The sequence below is a fragment of the Orbicella franksi genome, chromosome 8 (assembly GCF_964199315.1).
Source record: "Orbicella franksi chromosome 8, jaOrbFran1.1, whole genome shotgun sequence".
NCBI lineage: Eukaryota > Metazoa > Cnidaria > Anthozoa > Scleractinia > Merulinidae > Orbicella > Orbicella franksi.
In genome coordinates, this window is record NC_138152.1 from 15,361,554 (window position 1) to 15,383,102 (window position 21,549).

General features: G+C 39.1%; 1 protein-coding gene and 1 long non-coding RNA gene across 2 annotated transcripts in view; one reads left to right on the top strand and one right to left on the bottom strand.

Moving 5' to 3' along the window:
* Positions 1 to 21,549, bottom strand: part of LOC145494721 (uncharacterized) — a 120,181-nt gene that overhangs the window by 36,292 nt on the left and 62,340 nt on the right. The window contains exons 3-4 of the mRNA XM_081474286.1: positions 20,066 to 20,176; positions 6,128 to 6,202 (exon numbers count right to left, since the gene is read on the bottom strand). The gene's annotated coding sequence lies outside the window, so the exon portion shown is untranslated. The remainder of the gene's footprint in view (positions 1 to 6,127; positions 6,203 to 20,065; positions 20,177 to 21,549) is intronic.
* On the top strand, positions 15,476 to 20,071 carry LOC145494848 (uncharacterized). Its single transcript, XR_014050309.1, has 2 exons — positions 15,476 to 17,165; positions 18,018 to 20,071. It is a non-coding gene; the product is annotated as an uncharacterized LOC145494848 (long non-coding RNA).

The following is a 21,549-nucleotide window of genomic DNA, read 5'->3' on the forward strand; positions in this document are numbered from 1 at the left end:
CATTGTTGTTTTTTCTTTGTTTTAATTCCAGGAAAATACAGCACAAGAGAGACATTATTGCAGCCGGCAGTTTATTACTTTAACTATTAGACGTCAGATTTATACATGCAAGTGAATTACTATAATTCCTAGCTTGGAACACTGAAGTATGTCAGTAGTTGTCGCAGACAGTTTTAATGCAGAGAATTGTAAACATCTTACCTAACTGTTCTCTTTGTACGTAGTTTTGTAAGATGCTTGTTTGCTGCATAGTAGGGACAGTAAGCACTGCGAACTTGTATTTGTATAAAATGATACTGCCTGGTTACATAACCGATCATTGTACGTTGATGAAATGTTATTCACGTCCAAGAACTGTTGTGTTTTCCTGCCGTGACCTTATCTTCATGGCTCATCCGAAGTTGTTCAGTAAACAGTAAGTAGTTTGGATTCACGATTGAATACGAGTCTTCGTACAAAACCATTGAACGCATATGAAAATGCGTTTCACCTACGCCTTTATATTCATGCTATTTTTACACTCATTTTCATGTGAAGTGCACTGAATTATACTTGCTCGAGGGCTCTTCATCATCTACGGGTATATTACGAACTCACCAGCTCAGGCTTTAAGTGTATAACTGCGATGATCGATCATGTCTTCATATCTTTCTCCGCAGTCCTAACATATGATCATACATATATTCACTTGCAATAATGCTTTAGCTTGCTTTGGCTTTCATTGCACAAAACTACTTGTCTTTGGTTGCGAAAATTTATGACACCGTTATGAATATGCTAACAAGGTTGTTAATAACAAAGATTTAAAATTACTTCCTCTCTAATTAACCTTTATCTATATAAATGACCTGTTAGGACTTTTTTATCCTTTTTTAGCCATTCGTCAGAAATATTTGCTGCTGACACTGGAATGAAACCTCTATCAAATAGCGCTTGGATATGAGCAGATTAAAAACGCAACCGCGTTCCCCGTTAATCGATAGCTTATTCAGAAAACTGGTCGAAGAAACAATCGACTTTTTCATGTCACCGACTTATTTAGTCTCGTGTCTGTTACCGCGAAAACCTTCAAAAACTAAACATGTAAGTGAATTTCATACTAGTCATAGGATTCTGGGGATTTCCCTTAAATATAGGTCGTGTCAGAATGTAATATTGATATTTCTATACTAATAGGACACCTTTAAAGGGAGTCTATGATTGCTTCGAACCATGCAGGAACTACAAAAATAGGTCACAATTCACACTTTCGAACATGATATGATTAAACAATGATTAAAGACAGGAAATTGCAAAATTGCGTACAACAGTTAACAAGGCTGACAGGAATAGCTGACGAGCTAAAACACATGGACGTCAAGTTGACACTTCGAAATCGTTCCTCCAACAGGAGACTCACAGAACACTCTTTCACTTGGGTTTCTGTATTAAAATGACTTCATGTCATTGTGCGAACAATTCACTTAACATACGCTTCAAGTCACAACGAAGGCAATCCTGAAGGAGGTTCAGAGAGACGTTGACAGAGTCCTTGGGAGCCGTAAACATTTCTTCATATATTACACTATGTTGGGTATACTGACAGAGTAAACATAACAGTTTGTAAGGGAATGTAACGATTATTCATAACAATTCGAAATATGAAGAGAAATTCAATAGGAACGACTTTCCTTACTTACGTTTCCGTAGCGTTTTGTGGCCGTTTCAAAGCGATTCCAGCGAAATAAAAAACAAAAACACAAACAGGAGATTTTCACGCGAGCAATACGTGCACGATATGGAAAAAGTTTTAAAAGTAGGCTCCTATATAGGGAAATCATTTTATTTATTGTGTTGCGTGCACTAGTGTTATATTTTGAACGCTGGTATTGCATCTGTTTCGACACCTAGTCCACTAAAACTTAGTAAAGATGATTTCTAGTCCGTATTGTGCAGTCTCAGCACCCCATTATAAGTTCTCACTCGATGGAATGCGAATCGATGTTATTCCTCACGAACCACATACTTTATCTTTGAAGCCTTTTAAATTCTTTTTCCAACAGCTTCGTAGATTTTTACAGCTGCGTAGTTGTTTCATTAAGTGATATGATAAAGAAAGTATAAAGCTTCGACCGCTTCGCATTCATAATGGCGGTTGTTTTGAAACTTTGAATTTACTTTATGTCAGTAGTTGCGAAATGTTTACATTTTGTGATGTCTTACATGAAGCAACACAAAAGACACAAAAAAAAAAACTATCGAGAGTGCGCAGTACGGACTGGAAATCATCTTTAAATATAACAAAATCATATTTTACAATCATCGCTGTTAAAATAATAGCTTTTAGTCTTGAATGGAAACTGCCCCAGAAAATGCGTGTTTCACCAGGAGCCATAATCGGGGACGGAGACCGTAAGTCTCGGGATTCGCGCGCACCTATGATATGGGACAATTTTTCTATTTTTAGAACAAATTGCGCCATCCTGACGTCATATATCCGCGCGGATTCACGCACATGTCAGGGGCTCTCGCGTGGATGTTGTCACGTTGCGTGATCAAATGGTGAGAGTTAGAGATTCTCTTGCGTATTTTTCACAGCGATGGCAGGGAATAAGGCAGGGAATACGAACCAGGGCGCTTGTATGTAGTTTAATGCTCTGAGCTAACGGAAAAGGTGGGATTTTTAAGGTCGAAAACAAGACTTCAATCTCGCGCTGGGAATGAATAATAAGATCTGCTCACGCTAGTTGTAAGCTCACGCGTATGCTTAAGAATATAGCAAGAAAACTCTCTACTCTGGTATCGAGTTAATTTGTGAGTTTCTCAGACAATGTTTAATCATAACCAAAACCTGTTTTGATGGTTTCTCATTGTCTCTGCTTGTTTGGTGAGTTTGCAAAGGTTTTTGAAAGGAAAGTCTGACGCGTACAATTAGCTCATTTGCATAGTGCAGCTCGTGCACTTTCAAGTCCGAGTCGGTGTTTTCAATTGTCAACAAATCTTGACAAAGATTTCTCTCGTTATCTTTTGTGTTGAGATGCTGCAACAAATTTCACGAATGCAAAAAAGGTTACTAACATCATGTGTGTTTCTTCAACATAAACATAGTGAAGTTTTACACTGCGAAAATGAAAATAGACAAGTAGTTTTTATAACTCGATCAACAAAATCGAAATCTATTGGAATAAAACGTTCTCTGGTTAAAAATATATTAAGAACATAAGCTTTCGGCTATCAGTCTATAGCCTTTAACGAATGAAAAATGTGGCGCGCAAGCGAAAATATATACGAATGGGGTGCGAAAAGACTGCCCCTGGAATTACATAGGAGAAACCGGAAGATGCTTCCAAACCCGAAAAAAAGGAACATCAACGAAACTTGAAGAACTATTCAAATAGCTCTAATGTTGCCAACCATACGTGGCAAAACAATCACTCCATTGATTTCGACAATGCTTGTGTCATTGACAAAGGCAATTACCCCGTTCGAAAAACACTAGAATCTTGGCACACAGCAAAAACCGTCGACGCGGAAAACAACTCAAAACCGTTGCCTAGGCAATACTCGATTTCATTGTAATCAGGCCTCATTTACATTTTTATCTTCTAGCTTTTTTCACGCTTGTTTTTATTTTTCGCACCCCATTCGTATATATTTTCGCTTGCGCGCCACATTTTTCATTCGTTAAAGGTTATAGACTGATAGCCGAAAGCTTATGTTTTTAATATATTTTTAACCAGAGAACGTTTTTATTCCAATATGTCTTATCCTGGTTACAGTTCTATTTTTACTTAAAATCGAAATCGTTATTCCAAGTTGATTAAAGAAAGCGTCATCGTAACTTTGCTGATTGTTTCTGCTTTATTCACATATTTTCAGCTTAGCTTTTAATATGTTCTCAAACATTTATCAATCTTAAACATATTTAAAAACTATAGAGCCATTGTTTGAGTTCGATGTACGCTTTCACACGAAAGTGCGGCGGAAGTACAATTTGTCATGTTTACTGACTGTACAAAACACGTATCGGCGGGCGCTCTCATTCATCGACAACAGAGAATTTACTGGATTTTTACACGAATAAAACTGAGCAGTATCTACGGACGTAAAGTTATTAAGCCTCGATGAAACATCAAGCGCTGCTTACAATTCAAGCGGAACTCAAACTAGCAATTATTTTGTTTTACTTTTCGGTCGCGATAGACTGACAAGCGTGTGGCAAGAGGAGCTATGAAACTATGAAGCCCTGAAGCTCTGCTATATCTAAATATATCCAACTAGTTTTTTGCTGTGTAATGGAAAAGCTGTTAATCTTCAACATATGTGAAATTTAAAGTGGAGTAATGTACAGCTCATGTAAAAGAAGCATCAGTCGGAACACAACTTGGTCAGCGATATATATAAGCTTACAGCGGAACATACCTAAATTCGACACTGTCTTACTTCACTCAAACTGGAGCAGCTTACGACGGAAATACTTAAGCAAAACTCCAACAGACGTAAACGCGTTGAGTTGTGGGGCAAAAACATGAAACATTTCGGGAATTTCGGACGCCATTTCCCCCGCGCGACATCCGCAAAAATCCTCGCAGCATGAACGCGCGTGTGCCGCTGGTGATGGCGCAATTTGTTCTAAAAATAGAATTATTGTCCCATATCATGGGGACAACCCCAATACTTGAAATGGCGCACGCTTACGGTCTACGTCCCCGATTATGGCTCCTGGTTTCACTAAATATATGGTTTTATTTTTGATATTCTTAAATTTCCTTCAATGAAATCTTCCAAAATTTTCACATTACGTCGAATCCGACCGGATAAGAAATTTATAAACACGAAAAAAAGTTGGGATGTGCTGGCTTATTATTATTATTATTGTTATTATTATTATTATTATTATTATTATTATTATTACTATTATTATTTGTCCAGATTTTTTAAATGTCTCTTTTCCACCTGTGTACGTAAGAACTGATCAGACAGACTTCCCTGAAAAACGAGTTTTAAGTGAAGTAAAATCCTCCACCATTACCATTCTGCCAAATTTTCGGGAATTTCACCGAAAAAGCGCTAGAAAATTCACCGTCAGTTTTGCTGGTCACGCAAACGTCACATATATATATATAGGTATAAACAAAAACAAAAACAAAAACTATCGGAAAACACTGATGTTTTGCCTTGGACGCACGCAGATTACCAAAGCTTTCGTCCTCAGGTTACAGTCTTAATACTACATAGAGCCGCCTTAAAAAAAACGACGAATTTGCAATACTGGCTTGTGATTCAAACGTATTTAGCAGTGATCGAGTGAAAGCGCGTTTGCCAAGGAGCACAACGCCGTCCTTCACATGGACGAAGATTGGCTATCGCACTTTCGTTTCTCTCCCTTTTGTTTTCTGCGCAAAAGATCTCAGTAGACTTGCTCATACCATGTAAATCATGCACGATGCAAAAACAGAAACGCTGACTCTTGTAGATTCCACTGGCTCCTTGGTCAGCGGATTTTGTCAAGGCCTGACTATCCTTTGACAATTGGATTCTGGGTATACTAGCGTAACCCAGTGCAAAAGGTCATGTGGTTAGCGTCGGACCGATCGCCGACTATGAAGCCCTAACATATGTTCTTTGCTCAAGAACAAGGCGCCGTTTTTCGTGTATGCTTTCAGTTCAGTAAGACGATCTTGCATGAATATCAGCAACAGCAAGGATCGCATATCTTGAGAATGCGGACAAGGATGTTTGCCAGGGGCGTGGAAAAAATAGCTTTTGTGCGACAGCCCACTTTCTCCAAGAAACAAATTCCCCGATTTTCTTGAGGCGAGCGGCCAACTGTGCCAGCTGTACATAGACATGTGGTCAAGAAAAAAAAAAAGCTGATGGTTTATCGCACGATATAGTGCTGCGGGAAATATATAATTGAGCTTCTTGAACGCCTAACAGCGACAGGAATTTTGATCCGCCTGTGGAATTTTCGCGAACTTCTATTCCAAATTAAGGAAAGGAAATAAAGAAATATACCTTAGGGAAAATAGACTTGGAAAAACAGATACGCTCAATACAAGAGTGGCGGCGGTTTCGTTAAAGCATGCGAATTAAACAGCAGAGTCTTGGCAATCAATACAACGAACAAAACAGAGATTTCACTTACGTTTGTAAATAACTTTGATCGGTCCGTGGAACATGTAGCAGCAGACCAGCAATTTTGTTAATTTCGACAATTATTCTGCAATAGATAGTAGTATAGTCAACGAAACCTTGTGATAAGCAGCAAGGAACAATTTTAGCAAAGTTAAGTTTTGCCAGACGCTTTAGTGAGCTCTTTTGGGTCAAGACCAAACAAGTACAAACCGCTACAACATTTTGCTGATTTCAAATTCACTAGAATTCGAAAGCAATCGGGAAATCCCCTCGCATAGAAAATGCAATATGGCAACTTAAGATAAGAGCTATTAATTCGAAACAAATCTTCATTCCTGACATTATAGCATCGCCAAGTTAATTTGGCAAACCATGCGACAATTGCCATCAAAAAGGCTAATAATGAATGCTAGTTAGTTTGCCAAAATGCAGGGATGCATGATGGTTCAGTAATGTGTCTTTAGGTCTTAAACTCCAAAAAATAAAACGTTCAAAAACGTTTCAGAAACTGAAATGCTTAAGTTGCAAGAAGACACGGCATTGTAATATCTTTGGGTGCGTAATTAATTAAATTTAAGCGAAGTGGATTATTGGGTGCGGCCGCAATACCTGGCGTGTTTACCTCTCCTCCAAAGCCCACTATATTTGTCCTCCTGCCGGCAGAAAGATCCCAGTAATCGATCTTCTCAGAAATAATGCGAAATACTTATTCCCAAATTGTTTTTAGCTTTATTATCATGGACCTGTTGTACCCTACATAATTACATTGCTACAGAAAACACGCCACCAGCTAAACGTGAGTGTTTGTTCTCTAAAACTAAGGATTGCATGAATGTAATTCACGAACTCAACACTGAAACCATGCAGTGTTCTCGAAATTGTCCGAATAAGCTGTTGGACATGGGGCCGCAATTTGTGTCATTTATTCTGTGCTCCAATACTAAAAGCGATACTGACAATCAATGATACATGCACGACAATCACGACAAATGCTCCTTGTTCGAGAAACCAGTCAGAGCGGACACAAATTAGAGGCCTGAGCACAACTGCTTCACATCGTGAAACTTCGGAACGACTTCCTACATCATGTAATCTACATCAGATTGATCAACTTCCGACTGCAACAGGAATGAGTTCACACCGGTAGAACTTCCCAGATTGCGACAGGTCCGACTTCCCGGCGATCGTACAACTTCCGATTGCTAAAACGTGATACCAAAACGACGTCCGCGCGCCTAGTAAGATTTCTGATAGGTAGGAGCGTTAGCACTTAGACCAATACGAACAGAATCCAAGAGGAAGCGCGCTCGATGTTAAATCGAAAGTTTTGATTTGTATTAAGGCCGGTCTCAGCGACCTAATAATCAGAACCATGGTATCGAGACTGTCAAAATACGTAGCCGGTCTGTGCATGATATATATCTAGATCATTCAGTTATCGTGCTAATGAAAGAAAGCAAACATTTCAGCGGGAAAAGTCCCGCGCATCAGTTTCGTATTCCGGGGAGTATCCGATTGGTCGGAGCACGATAAAACGAAACACTTCTTTCGAAAGTGGCCGAATAATAAACCATTTGTTGATAACAAGTGTTAATAAAAAAAACAAAACAAAACAATTTCAGTTGCTGCTACAAGGCCCCTGAGTCAATACATAAGAAATGATCAAAAACCTACCCAGCAGTATAACTCAATGAAACAGACATATTTGTATGGGAACGCCTTCAGTGCCTTCATTCCTTTCCCGTGTATGAAAGACTTTGGAATCCAGACGGTGATCATCGATCACCGTCTGATTCGTATCTTCTGCGGTTTATCAACAGGCCATTTTGCTAATGCAAATATTTCTTAGTTCCATACCCTTTTGGGGGCAAGAAGTGATCACACGGCTAAGAATGGCCTCATTAATTCGTTAAATAGATCAAATTTTGCCCCCACAAGGACCACAAGGGACTGGAGCAACAAAATACACCATTAGCAAAATGGTGCCTTCTTCCCGGCCTTATCAATGTAACTTGTTTTACAATGGCAAGTTGAATCGGACTGTTCGTGTATGCTCTCATGATCAGTATTGTAACCATTCGATGGAGCTGGCATGCATGAAACTATAGCTTTCAGAACATCCGTACACAAGATTCAAACGGTGCAAATGTATCTTAATCGTTTTGTCGCATATAATATAAAATTCAGCTCGTGCCGAGTGAACTTTCAAAGGTATTACCATGCGTATACAGTGAAAAAAAAAAAAAAAATGCCCAGGATATATAGAATAATACAAAACCGCGTCAGAACCGCTGCATGAAAACAAAGCAGTGTCTATTTTCGCCCGTCCTCCACGCCCGCGCTACTCACCGTTCGCTCAGTTTTCCCCCCGCGCTGCACTCACTCACATCGTTCAGCAGATTCTCCCTTAGGGCGGGGTTTAACATGAAGGCCGTATTTTCGCTGGGTATTATAATTTCAACGCGAATATCTCGTTCACGTTTCATGCAGTCAAAACTCTTTCCATTCATCCCACATATCTATGTTTTAGGTTATTTTGTAAATTTTTAGGTGATTTTTGGGTATATTCGGGGATAAATAGTTTTTCTCAAAGGATTAGTAAAATTTATGGAAATAGGAAATTTGGAACATTTGATGTTGTTTTAAAATTAGAATTTGAAGGTAGAACACCGCCTTAAGCCTTCGCGGAGGTGAAAGGTTTTTTGCCTTCTTCTCCGCCCCTCGTAATCTACTTAAAAAAGCTGGTTTTTCCCGCTACATGCATTTTCTAAGCCCATATTTTCATTCAGAACATTTTCTCTTTACTTTTCTGTGAGGGATATTGTGTTTGACCTTACATGGAAATGAATGCGGCAAGTGTCATTGAGCTTAACAGTTTTCGGCGGTACGTAGTCGAAAGTTTTGCCGCAAAATAATCAATTAAAACAGCAGATTTGGTGTATTTTACCGCGGAAATACCAGAAATAATTGGCCATGCGCGTGCCAACTCAGAAACGTCAAAAAAGCCAAAGAATGTCACAAATTAACTCAGCTACGAAGAGTTTGATGGGAACGACTTAATTAAAAAGTCTTGAATTTTATTACTAGGAATGTAGTAATTTTTTTTCCTAAGGTATTAAATTCTTAGGATGGTGAAAATTTCGAATGGAACTCACTTAAATTTAAATGTAAGAGTGCAGCGAAAATGGTATACATCTTATTTGAACCTTTCGTTTGATTTGTTCAGTAGCAACCAAGTTATGTACCTCCGTCACTTGCCATATAAAAGGCCAAAGTCACATTGTTAGTCTTTTGGAATGCATTTTACTATTAAATCCTTTCGGCTTGAAGGGATCATTCTATTTACTAATTTAATATAAGGTCTAAGGGTCGAATATTACTAACTGAGAAAAGGCTCTCGAGCCACGAACATTTGATACATAATTTTGTACATTTTTAATTGGTGACAAAAGAATGAAGGCTCTTTATATTTACATGTGCAAGATTAGTATTTTGTACAGTATATAAAAAGCTATTAAGTAGTCTTTTTCATATGAAGAGCCCTCATTCTTCAGTCACCAAAAAAATGTGCGAAAAAATGTCAAGTGTTTACGGTTCGAGTGTCGTCACTTTAATTTATCGTTAGAATTCAAGTCTCGGAATGTGGTGATCGTTGATAATTTTATGATTCCGTGATTTTTTCACCTCTCTGCATGGTAACTATGAAATTTACCAATGTTTTGAGCATTTGATAACGGAGATCAGGGTTGATTCTATCTAAAAAAGAAATATCACGTCAAATATTATAAACTTGGCGCGCTTTTGAGCAAACTGCATTAATTCGAACGAACGCAGTTCGCGAAAATTACATGTAACGAGACTGACCCTTAGTGGTAATCAGTTTGTGGTTACAATAAGACGACGAATTACCACGTCAGGTAATTCGATAAAACATAACGACCGGGCTTACCTTTCGACGAAATATCAAATACACCAAGATAACTTGAAGACACTTGTAAGGTTTGTAATTTGCGCGCAATAATTAAGTTCGTTAGTCGGTATTGTCAACTATAAATCAATGACGTCATTACTAGGGGATTCCCCAGATCAAAATACATCTCATGTGCGCAAATTGTTACGCGATGGCGGCAAAATAAAGCCCACATTACTGTCTCATGACCGACTAAGCTTCGTTTTAAAGGTTTGCGGCGAAACCACAATGGTTGTAATATCGAAAAAAAGAAAGAAAAACAAAACAAACAGCTCTTCGACATTAATGTACGTGCTGCTAATAAGCACGTCCAAATTTCGTCGATACTATACTGAAGAAAAACACATCTGGAGCCTACTATATGTAGTTGAAGAGACTACAAGTCTCAAGTTGTAGCAGGTTGTACAAGTCTCTTCAACTACATGTGGAGGTTTACGGATGATATCTGCCTGCAAATATTGCTTTATTTATTGCACTACGAGGTCTTGGTGGTCAACAACTTAGTTTATTACATGGTAAGCTCCGCGAGGGGGGCCAAGATGAACCATAGCGCTTGGATTGGCTACCCAAGCGGGCAAGATGGCGCAATCTCGCCCGCTCGGGACTGCCCGCTGTATCCCGCAATAACAGTTTTTTTCTTTCTACCATGTAATCAATTCTTAATTGAGAAACCTTGCCCTGTCAAGATGGCTGGATATTGGCCTCGTTTTCTCTATGGACCGAGACGAAGTCGAGGTCCATAAACACGCCCCCTCCCCCCCCAAAAGAAAAACACTTGGCCAATATCCAGCCATCTTGACCTCACAGGTGTTCAATAACCCATACACATTAGGGCTAATCGGTAAGCTGAATGGCCGTATTAGAAACACAATATTACAGACTTAAAGAAAAAGAAAAAGAAAAAAAAAAATAGATAACAAATTAAACTCGTGTTCCGCAGCACATCTTTCTTCAGATGACGTGCATTTGATAAGGAGCGACTACTTTAACCAACCAATTAGATCAAAGGACGGAAAGAGAAAAGATATCACGGAAGCAGTAGTCACGTATGCTTTGATCAACACTAAAATAGGCCATTTTCGAGTTGCCTTTTGCCCCTGTGCGAATTGAATACGAGTTTTCGTACAAAACCACTGAACGCATATGAAAATGCGTTTAACCTACGCCTTTATCTTCATGTTATTTTTAAACTCATTTTCATATGAAGTGAACTGAATTACTTGCTCGAGGGCTTATTTGGAGATGAAATCAACGACGCGGAAATGTCCTATTGTGCAATTTGTTTCAAAGTTTCTCTTGCCGTAATTGTTTGGTGGTCAATACAGATTCGGCTTAATTCGAAAAAACGTGCATTAATCTCAGTTTTCCTCGAAACGTAATTTTTCAAGCTTGTACCCACTAAATCGGGCGGGATAGGAGTTGGATGAGATGCGAATGGGATGGGGCTTGTATCCGTGGGAGGCTGCGCTGTCGACAAATCGAGCGTGGGACTTACTGTTTCTTGAAAAACTGCAAAACACTGTTCCATGGCGCTGTTCAAGGTCTGCTTAATCAATGCTCAAAAGAGCAAAACCCTCCTGTCTTTGTTCATCTTAGCATCTTCATGATCACAATTACGTCTGCGTTCATTGGTCGTGTTCTCGTTTTGCGGCTTATCTAACTTGCTAATAAACTTGCATGGTCAGTGATTAAAGTGATGAGTGTCCAATTAGCATTGAAGTTGAGCCGCCTAACACTATTTCGTCATTTGTTGCAGAATAATCCAACTACTGACAAATTGAATTTGTTTTCTTACTCTCTAAATGCACATTAGTCAAAAAGTTTTCAGATAAAACCAAGAAAGGTGAACTTAAAGCAAGAGCAAAAAGCATGGGCATCACAACAGGAATGGCAACGAGCCAAGCACAATTCAGAAATTCAGCAACTCACATGCTGAAACAACTGTCACTACTCCCAACTGTCACTACTCCTAGTATAGTTCCACTTTTTCAGGAGTATACTTATTAAAGATTAAAGATAAAGACGGTCAGTAGTTTTACCAATGAAGTCAGTCAGTAATGAAATATTTCGTGATACAGGTTGTTCCTGATTGAAATACAAACCTAAGAAGGCTTTTTTTTTTGTTACACTCTTTCTTGTTTATAAGAATATTGTTTTTCCTGCACAGGCTGAATACTCCTATTTTTCTGCCGATTTTAGGCTGAAAATATTCTCGTAATATTCTTATTATAGCTTATGACATTTCCGTTTAAGGATGTATTGGGATATCGATTACAAGTGTTTGGTGTCTAGATCTGTATCGCGTTACATTGTGCACGTGCTCCATCGCTGTTCGTCGCAGTCAGTTAGCACTAGATGTCATGTCAGGCGACAAGAAAGAATTTATCATGAAAAATTTTGCGGTTTAGTTCATGTCTTTTGCATTGTACATATTTTGTAGTGCACAAATACATTACATGTACCGCTCATTATTGAACATTTGGCTATCGCTAGTGAAGACTGTTTCGTTTGTTAGCTAGTTTTGCCATTTAAAGAAAGGAATAATTTTATACAGTTAAGTAAAAACATATATCATCCAACTGCAGCGAATACCGTCCAAATAACAGTACAAATATACAGCGATATTGTACAGTTATTTGTACAGTAGAAAACCTGTTTGCCGGACAGGTCGGCGCGCGCACGCAAAACTGTCACACTCTCCCTCTTTCACTGATAAATTTATTGACTACAGCAGTTGGATAACAAATCCCTTATTAGATGTTTTGGTGTGTAGTATCGCTTTATATTTTTACTCGTTGTTTGTACTTTGACTCGCCCCACGGGCTCGTCAAAATACGGCACAACTCGTAAAAATATATATACAGCGATACTACACACTAAAACATCTATTAAGATATATATCATTCAGTTGTATTAACGGATTTTCAACGCACGAAATTATATTCTTTTCACAATTTCAGCCCCAGGTTTATTCTTAAAATATTCTTAAAATTTTGCAAATTTCGCCTCGATATTTTTATAAAATATATTCTTATAAAAAAGAAAGAATGTAATGTGAGAGTGGCAACTTCAATTTTTCGCACATTTACTGTACATGGCCCTGATTCCGCTCTAACAATTTTTTGTTAAACTTAATTTGTAAAAAGCTGAGTCTTGACTTGCTGAGTACAACTTGAAAGCAATAAGTCGAGGCCGCCAAAATCGTTTCAGGTCTAAGTACTTAAAGCTAAAATAAGAGCTCGTTTTTAACAGGTATCAGTGTTGCCATGGTGATTAATTATGTCAAGGAAATGATCATAAGTACTTCACCAATGATTATCCATTGGTCTGATGCCATTATTGTTGCAATACTTAAAAAAGAATGGTTGTATTGATCCATCAAAGTGGGTGTGCTAAAATAAAATCTTGGAAACTGATCTCAGCCACCTTAAACGATAGCTTTCAAAATTACCAAGGACACACATAGAAAAACTATTGGCTAACTTTATAATACATGTGGTGCTTAGTAAATTACTTCAAAACACAATTGTTAAAAAGCATGTAAATGAAAACCAAAAAAAAAAAAGAAAAAAAAAAAAAAACCATGCTGAAATTAAATCAAAATAAATTAAACCGGAAGACTTTATCCTGGTCTATTTATTATCGTTTCCCCACGAGCACAACATGTAGCCTATTTTCGAGTCAATATGCTCATTTTTTGCATCAAGAACTGAAATGTTCAACATTATTTTTATATTCGAAGTCTACGGGCAATATTCCTCAAGGACAATATAGGAAAATTCTCCCTATTTACTTTCTGTACCTTAAAACAATATGAGCTTGTTTATATTTTGTTTTCTTTTGAATTCGATAGAATTTCTTCAATGACCTTTCACTGTCAAGCCGAAGCGAAAATAACCATTTGTTCTTTAATTTCATTAATTAACAGGAATTAGAAGTGGGTGATATTTTTCTTTCTAATTTTAAATAGTTTCAAGGCGGTGAAACTTCCAGACGTCTGAGTCAGAGATATAATAATTATAAAACCCAAGGCGTGTCAAACGACTTAAATTCTTTGAACGCAAAATAGAGTAGCTTGTCCAACAGCAAAAAAATCGATAAATGTGACAGTTCAGTGCTGAACTTATGTTTTCCAAAAGATATCGCTGCGCTGCAAGAGCATGTAAAAAGGTCAGAAAGCCTCAATCTCTCTCGTCGTTTACTGCCGGAGCGGGCAAGATAAACCCTGTCTCGTCACACCAATGATTAAAATGAATAAATTCTGTTTATTACTGGACAGTTTAAAGTTTGCAACGATCTTTGCTAGTTTCTAATGAAATCAACCGTTACATTTTCTCCGACAATAACTCTTGAATCGAATACGAATAAGAAATTTTATGTCACAGAAGACGTTAGAATTGGACGTTATAATTAGAGTGAACAAAAGTTGTTTTTGTTTACCAGCAGGTTTAAGCAAGACGTGCGAGATAATAAAATTTGGCCCTTGCAAGCCCGAATTAAGGGCATTTTCTTTCCAATCTTTGTTCTGAGAAGTTAGAGAGACATCAAGGGAAAACTCTCCGCCAATTTGACGAGTTTCTTTTTTGTGTGTGGTCAGATACACTTCTGCCTTTTTGAGAATGTACCAACAATTTCAAAAATTATGTGATGTTTACGACCGAAACAATTCCCACAGGAGTCTAGCAAACGAGACCGAATCGAAATATTTTAAAAAATGGAACAATTCAAGAGCTTAAGCCTAACATACCCTAGACAACATATCGTCATTTAAGGCTTACCTTTACCTTTCGAAGAAACGTCAAAGAATTGCTCTTTCAACTGACAAATTCGCTTGGTGTTTTCAAACTGCGCGCGTCAAAAGTTCGTTACTTAGTGCGTGTTTTGAAAAACGACTGCTTATAAACACTGATTAATTTAACCGTCTCAGGTCACAGGGGATTCCCCGAAGCAGTAGGAACACCTATGGCAGCACGTAACATATAAAGAGGACCTTGAAGATATAAAATACGGTTTTTGCTTTTTAATATTCGCTTTCATAATGTGTCTTCGCCATTCTTCTTCCCTTTAGCGGTGATAGTTAGTTTTGTGAATATAAATGACTTAAAATGGCGTGACAGTGTAGGTAAACAATCCATCAACACTGTGAATCGCTATAAATGGTCAAGCAGCCACACGTAGAGTAGGGCGAAATAATACCTCGCTTGAGAAGGATTATGTTTCCTGGGCAGATAAAAGAATGTCGACTCATGGTCAACTAAGTCTTCGTGTAAGCGACCAAACATAGTCTTGTGGTGAAACCATGAACAAAGAAAGGCTAACACCCGCGACGTGGTGTTGAACACGACCATAAGGGCATGGTTGAAACTGAAAGGGAGAACCCGCCTGCATCATCTGCAGAACACTCCACAAATCAAGACCGCAACGTGGAAGCTTCTAAATGAGTCATTAATGACTACTTTTAAAAATTGCCAAACGTTCAGTGCCCTCGCCTACTCTACAGAGGTGATTCTACGGATATATTGTTCGGTAGTCGGACTTCTATTAATTCTCCGGAATCGGTAAGTAAACTTACCGCTCTCCATAATAATATTTAAACTAAACGCTTGCTGATTTGTGTTAGTGCTAATCGAGTTTATCTACTGACTACGCTGTAAACTATGTTATGAACTTGCCGAGCGAAAACTGGTGTAAATTAAAAGTGTATGCTGTGATGAGCAAGCGATTTGTAGTTCATGTTTTACAGCACACCTTTTCTTTTATTATGGTAAGTGCACAGTTTGATTATCTTGGGTGATGACGCAACAAACAAAATTTATTTTATCAACAGATCAGAGGTGCCTCCTACGCAGGTCAGACTTTAGCTTGTCACGTATTCCTGCGTCTCCATATGGCCGCGCGTACGTTGAACCAATCACATAAGTTTGTCAGTGGTTTGTTCAGTTTATACGGACACAAATAACCCTCTTGGAATCGTGGTCTGGTCTTAATCTTCTTCTCAAGGATTTTTATGTTGGCTTTCAACCTGAGTAGGGGGAGGCTGATAAATATCATTTTGACATCGTCACGTTGATGGGCCTACACGTGGGAAGGAAGTCCAAGGAGTGGAGAAGCTTTCAACCGTGGGATCATGATCACGAACTTAAAGCTAAGTTCTTCCCACGTCATCAGTAGCATGGATCGATCATGATCATGATCCCGCACCAACTACGTGACAAGAGCCGCTCGTAGAACCAATCACAATCCACCTTTAAGGTGGCTCGAATTGATTTTTTGCAACGATACTGTTCAAGGTAAAATATAAAAACGTGCTCTGGCTAAAGTATATACAAAACATCGTGATCGAAGCTTTCGACTGCCTCAACTATAGTCTTCGACGAGCGAAATGGTATAAAGGCGCTAAAGATTCAAAAAGATATAGCGTGATGAAAATACAATAGAATGAAATAGCGTATAAGACAACAGAATAAAATTATGGAATAAACTTAAGAACTTTTGTTGAAAAGAATGCTGTACTGTCCTGGGAGTGGACAAGTATTATGCGCATTAAGAGTTGACGTGGTATGTCAGGATTCCGGGAACTTTCTGATTTGATAGTTTCCTTTGTCAATGATGGGGTGGGGGGGGGGGGGGGGAGGGCAGGGAGAAGGAAGCCCGGGAAAATAGGGGGCGGGAGGAGGGAAAGGAAAGGGCGGGAAGCGGGAGTTCTAAGAAGGCGGGAATCATTTATTAAGTGTTATTTTAAAAACAAGAACCCAAAATAGTTTTCGACTTACATTTAGCTTATTTTGAGACGTCTAGACTGACGGGAAAATGAAAATTCGCCCTTGGGCTGAAAAACTGAGGCATACTCCCGGTAAAACTGAAAATCCTTCACGATGGTTACGTCATAGGTCATGAAATGTTGTCGCTTAAGCTGTCAAAAGATGTGGGCAAGGGGAGCAAGGCTGAAAACAAAGGAAAAAAGGAAAAGAAACGCCTAAGGATTGCACAGCTAAATGACAAGGATGTGTTTGGATGAGTCTCCTTATTTACAGGGGACGGAAGCAAGACGGACGAGGACGGGAGTCGGGTGATAAAGGTACGGCAAGCGGGAGATTCTGACTCCCCTACCTCCTCCCCCCTTCCCCACTTGTCACTGATGGAGGCGTTATTAAAATCAATGACATGGTCATGGGACCCCGCATGATGTGTAATCCTAGAGCCTGTTTCACCGACATAACTCCACGAACAGTTAGCGCAAGGACCGCCACTGTTCGTGAAGTTGTGTTGGTGAAACATGTAGATCTTTTTTACGCGGGCAAAAGAACACCTAATGAACGTCAAAACTGCTCATAATTTCAAATCGGTCTCGCTTTGCACGCTCTTCTAAGCACGATTACTCCCTGAATTGTACTCCACTCTAGACCTGTCCCACTATCATAACTTATTAAAGACAAATAGTCAATTTTAGTTTTATCCGCATTGCTGCCAAACTATAACAACAATACACAGAATATATCTATCAATGTCCTTCCTGAAAAGGATTTGGATCACTCTATTTAGGTTGTGGATCGACAACCAGAACTATTTTGAAAATGTTATTATAACCTTAATCAAGCGTTGGTCCTATGTCATTTCTATAGAGCGGCCATGTTATATAGGCATCGAATTATTCTCGCAGTTTGATCGGTACTCACTTATGATCTATTGCATCGTCTGTGATCTATTACCGAACAGACGCACAGCAACATGGAATCTATTTGACATATAAACGCACGCTAAACATGAACCAATTCTTAATTAGGCCCTCCAGACCGTACCTTACCGTAAAATGCCATGGCTCACTGGGAGAGAACTGACATCAATTTGTCAAGAAACAATTTTGTCATTTGCAAAACAGCAAAACACGTAGATAAACCTAAGTTCATTTCAGTGTAATTTTGTATTACAGGACTCACCTTGCCGTGCAGGTTTAGAGGAGTAGGATTTTTGGCAATGCCTCTGTGTGTGTCAAGTCATCACACTTTGCAAGTTGTCAAGTTGCGTTGGAACGGTAACTGGGGAGTGATGTTTGGATCACGAGGCCTCCGCAACCAGAACAAATGTTACCGTATCATGCAGATGGAGTGAAAATAGTTCTTCATAGGCTACTTTACTTCTTTTCGAACAGAAATGTTCATTGACGTATAGTTGCAAGGAAGCGGTAACAGGAAAGTGTAGACGGTCATTTTTTAAAGAGTACGTAATTGTGCTTGGCTAGCAGAACTGCTATTGAAAAATTAGGCGTGACAGTTTGCTGTTCCTCGGGAAACCCCCTGCTTGAGTTTATAACATTGTGTTTTGTGCTCTGAAGCATTTACAATATATCATTGGAAAACGGACCATTCACAGAAATATGTTCATTCCGGCAGTTTCATTGGTTCGGTGCTCATTGTTCGTTTTTTAAATTTGGTTTGGTTTGTTTTCTTATTTCCCCTTTTGTGTGGGATTTATCTACTGAGTTTGAACGTGCTTGGGCAGCAATAAAAGTGATACATGACCAGGCCGGACTAACACGGTAGAATTAGTTATGGTAACATGTTTGAGCCTTTGACAATTTGACTCTGTTTTCTTGCTTTTCTATGAAGATCAAAATGATCAAATATGATCAAAATGTTTCAAATAAATCCAAGAAATGCGGACGTAAAGGATGTGCATAAAGTACGCGGCAAAGCACACTTCATAAAATGCTTACTCAGCAACTCACGTACTGAAATAATTGTCGGCACTTTCGACAAAATAATGTCAGAAGTTTTACCAATGAAAGTCAACGACGAAATATCTCGTGGCGATGGTTGTTCGGGATTGAGATACAAAACGTAAACAAAGAACAATCGGTATATGAGCGGAAGTCAATGAGTCAAAACTTTCGATTCATTGTTCATGCATGTTTTCAAAAGAATGCGTGCGGTTGCCAGACAATTTCCTCAATCCTATAGAGTCAACAGCCCAGTGAAGTGTTTAGCAGACAGCGGAAGGAACATAAAGAAAAAAGAAAACTTACGCCAAATGGTAAGAAACCAAAGCTCAGTTGTGGAAAGCCATGTCTGTCAAACAACGAAAAGCATCCCGTGATTCCAATCCTCCGTAGGAAAAAAGATGGCGGCTGTACATTTTGCCGTAATGCCCTGGCACGCGAACCTTGCACAGCCCATAAAGTACAACTGAAGGAGAGCCATATTTTTGCAATATTTGTCTGCGCTAACGACATTGTATATGCTAGGATTGAACGTTTTATAACTTTTCTGTACGTTTTTATGAGCGTTGTTAATTTTTTCGTGCGCTAAGAATTATGGGTAAGCTAAGAATTATGGGCAAATAACCAGTCGCCATCTTTTTTTTTTTTCTTATGGAGGATTAGACATGACTACCGAGATGTGATATGGGATGTGATATGTGATGTTTGATAAGTGATAGTCAGATATCGTACTCAGTAACTGTTCGCTGAGATACGATATTCCCTGAATATAGCAGCAAAAACACTTTTTTAACTTCATGAAAAAGTCGGCGAGTCGACTTTGCTGACATAAGCTCTTCGCTAGCGCTCGAAACGTCAGCTTCTCTAAAGTTTCTTCGTAATTCGCTTCGTACTGATCGAGGTAGCTTGGAACGTTCGATAAAAGTGAATCAAAACGGACCTCTTGTTTATAAGTATGAGAGAACTAGCTCGGAATTATTAACATCATTTAAACTTCCCCAAGCCCGCAAGCATATATAAATCGCATATCGTTCCACTGTGGAGCTATATCTCAATGACAACATCAAAATGTACATGCAAGCAGTTTACAGTCTATTCACGAAAGACGCGTCGGCAGCGACGAACGAGGCGCGGTATCAGATCAGGTTCTCTTTATTTGCTACTTCATTTTTGGATAAATACGGCTGCAGACTATTTGCTGAGAACATTTACTCGAATTTTCTAGGATACTATATCGTGCTCACGACTATTGTCGTACTTACTTTTGCTTCCTTGGCGGCTTGCTCAAGTGGTGAGCGCCTCTCGTTTAGATAACTTCACTTTAGTCTCACTTGCCTATGGTCGGCGCTTCTCTGGTTTCGTGGGCTTGCGGTCTTTAACGGCAGATCAAAACACCATTAGTATTGGTTAGAAATGCTTCGAAACTTTTCCATATAGTTCCTGATTGTCAGTGAAAAGAGAAAAAAAGGAAATACTCCGACGCAAGCAAAATTTTCACAAAGGAGCAGTTACGTAAAAGCTGGGAAATCCCCTTGCACCAGCTGTAATTGTAGTCCAAGTTTAATCTTTCAGTTTTGCATAAATTTGATCTATACTGCCAATTTTTACTGAAAACATGTGAAAATCATTGACATGAGAATATAGGAAATGGAAAGATGGACAAGAGAATTAGTACAAGTGGGCCTTTCCAGTATCGTTATGATTATTGCTCAAATGTAGTTGGATTGCTAAGGCTATTTTGTGTCAGCTGAAACCGTCTGCTGTCAAACTGCCCACTTGGTAAATTACGTTTTTGGCATACGCACACAATGACATGAAACAAAACTCCACCAGTTAAACCGGGCAATGATCTGCCAATTTAGCTTGCTACAACAAAGTGTATGAAGGGTGTGGCCATTAGAGGAAAGAGTCACTGGCGCATCAGCGGTTGGTCTAAAGGGTTTGCGGTGACGCCCAATGGAAGGGAAAATATAATGTTCTGGAATAGAGCAGAGCAGCTTTCACGTCTCTAACGCGAAATACTGGAAAACATTAGCGCAGCTTTATAAAGGTTGGAACTATGTATTAAATCGTGGCATGAGGTGGCCACCCTGCTTAGACCTGCTACAAGCTAAAATAGTGAGGAGGCGAATTAACTCAATATTCAAAATAACGAATACGTTCATCGATGGAATAGAGTGACACAGAAAACGCTTAGATGACAGAGTCTCAGATCTCAGCCATATTACGTATCGCCGAGAATGTGAACCGAACTCGAGCGCGAGGAGCGTCGGATTTCGAACCCACTCACACCCCTAAGGGAACGCGTAATTTCACGGTTTCACTTTTGAATCTGAACGTTTCTAGGCTATTGAGGTGAAGAGCTCCCTTATGAGGGGAAGGAGAGGGAGTCCCTAACACAGTTTTATACGTGGAGATTTCCTCGCATTGTTTATTCTATTCATTCGGTTTGGTGAAATGCTTAATGGTGAATTAATCTATATTTTATGTTATTGGAATTGAAAGTCCTTAGATGTACGTGTGGATTCGATTACCTGCCGCTTTTTGGGAAGAGAGCCCGCGCTACTCTCGCGAACTAACCCAGATGGGGTAGCTGATAAAAGGAAAAGATCTAGAATGTCTGAACTGAAGGTTGGGGGTTATTTTATTCGAAAAAACACCACATAACCGTTTAAGGTATAAGCACACTCACACCTTCGGACTTGCGCGCAGCCGTTGTACAAGGAGGGAAGTTGGACTCCCTTGG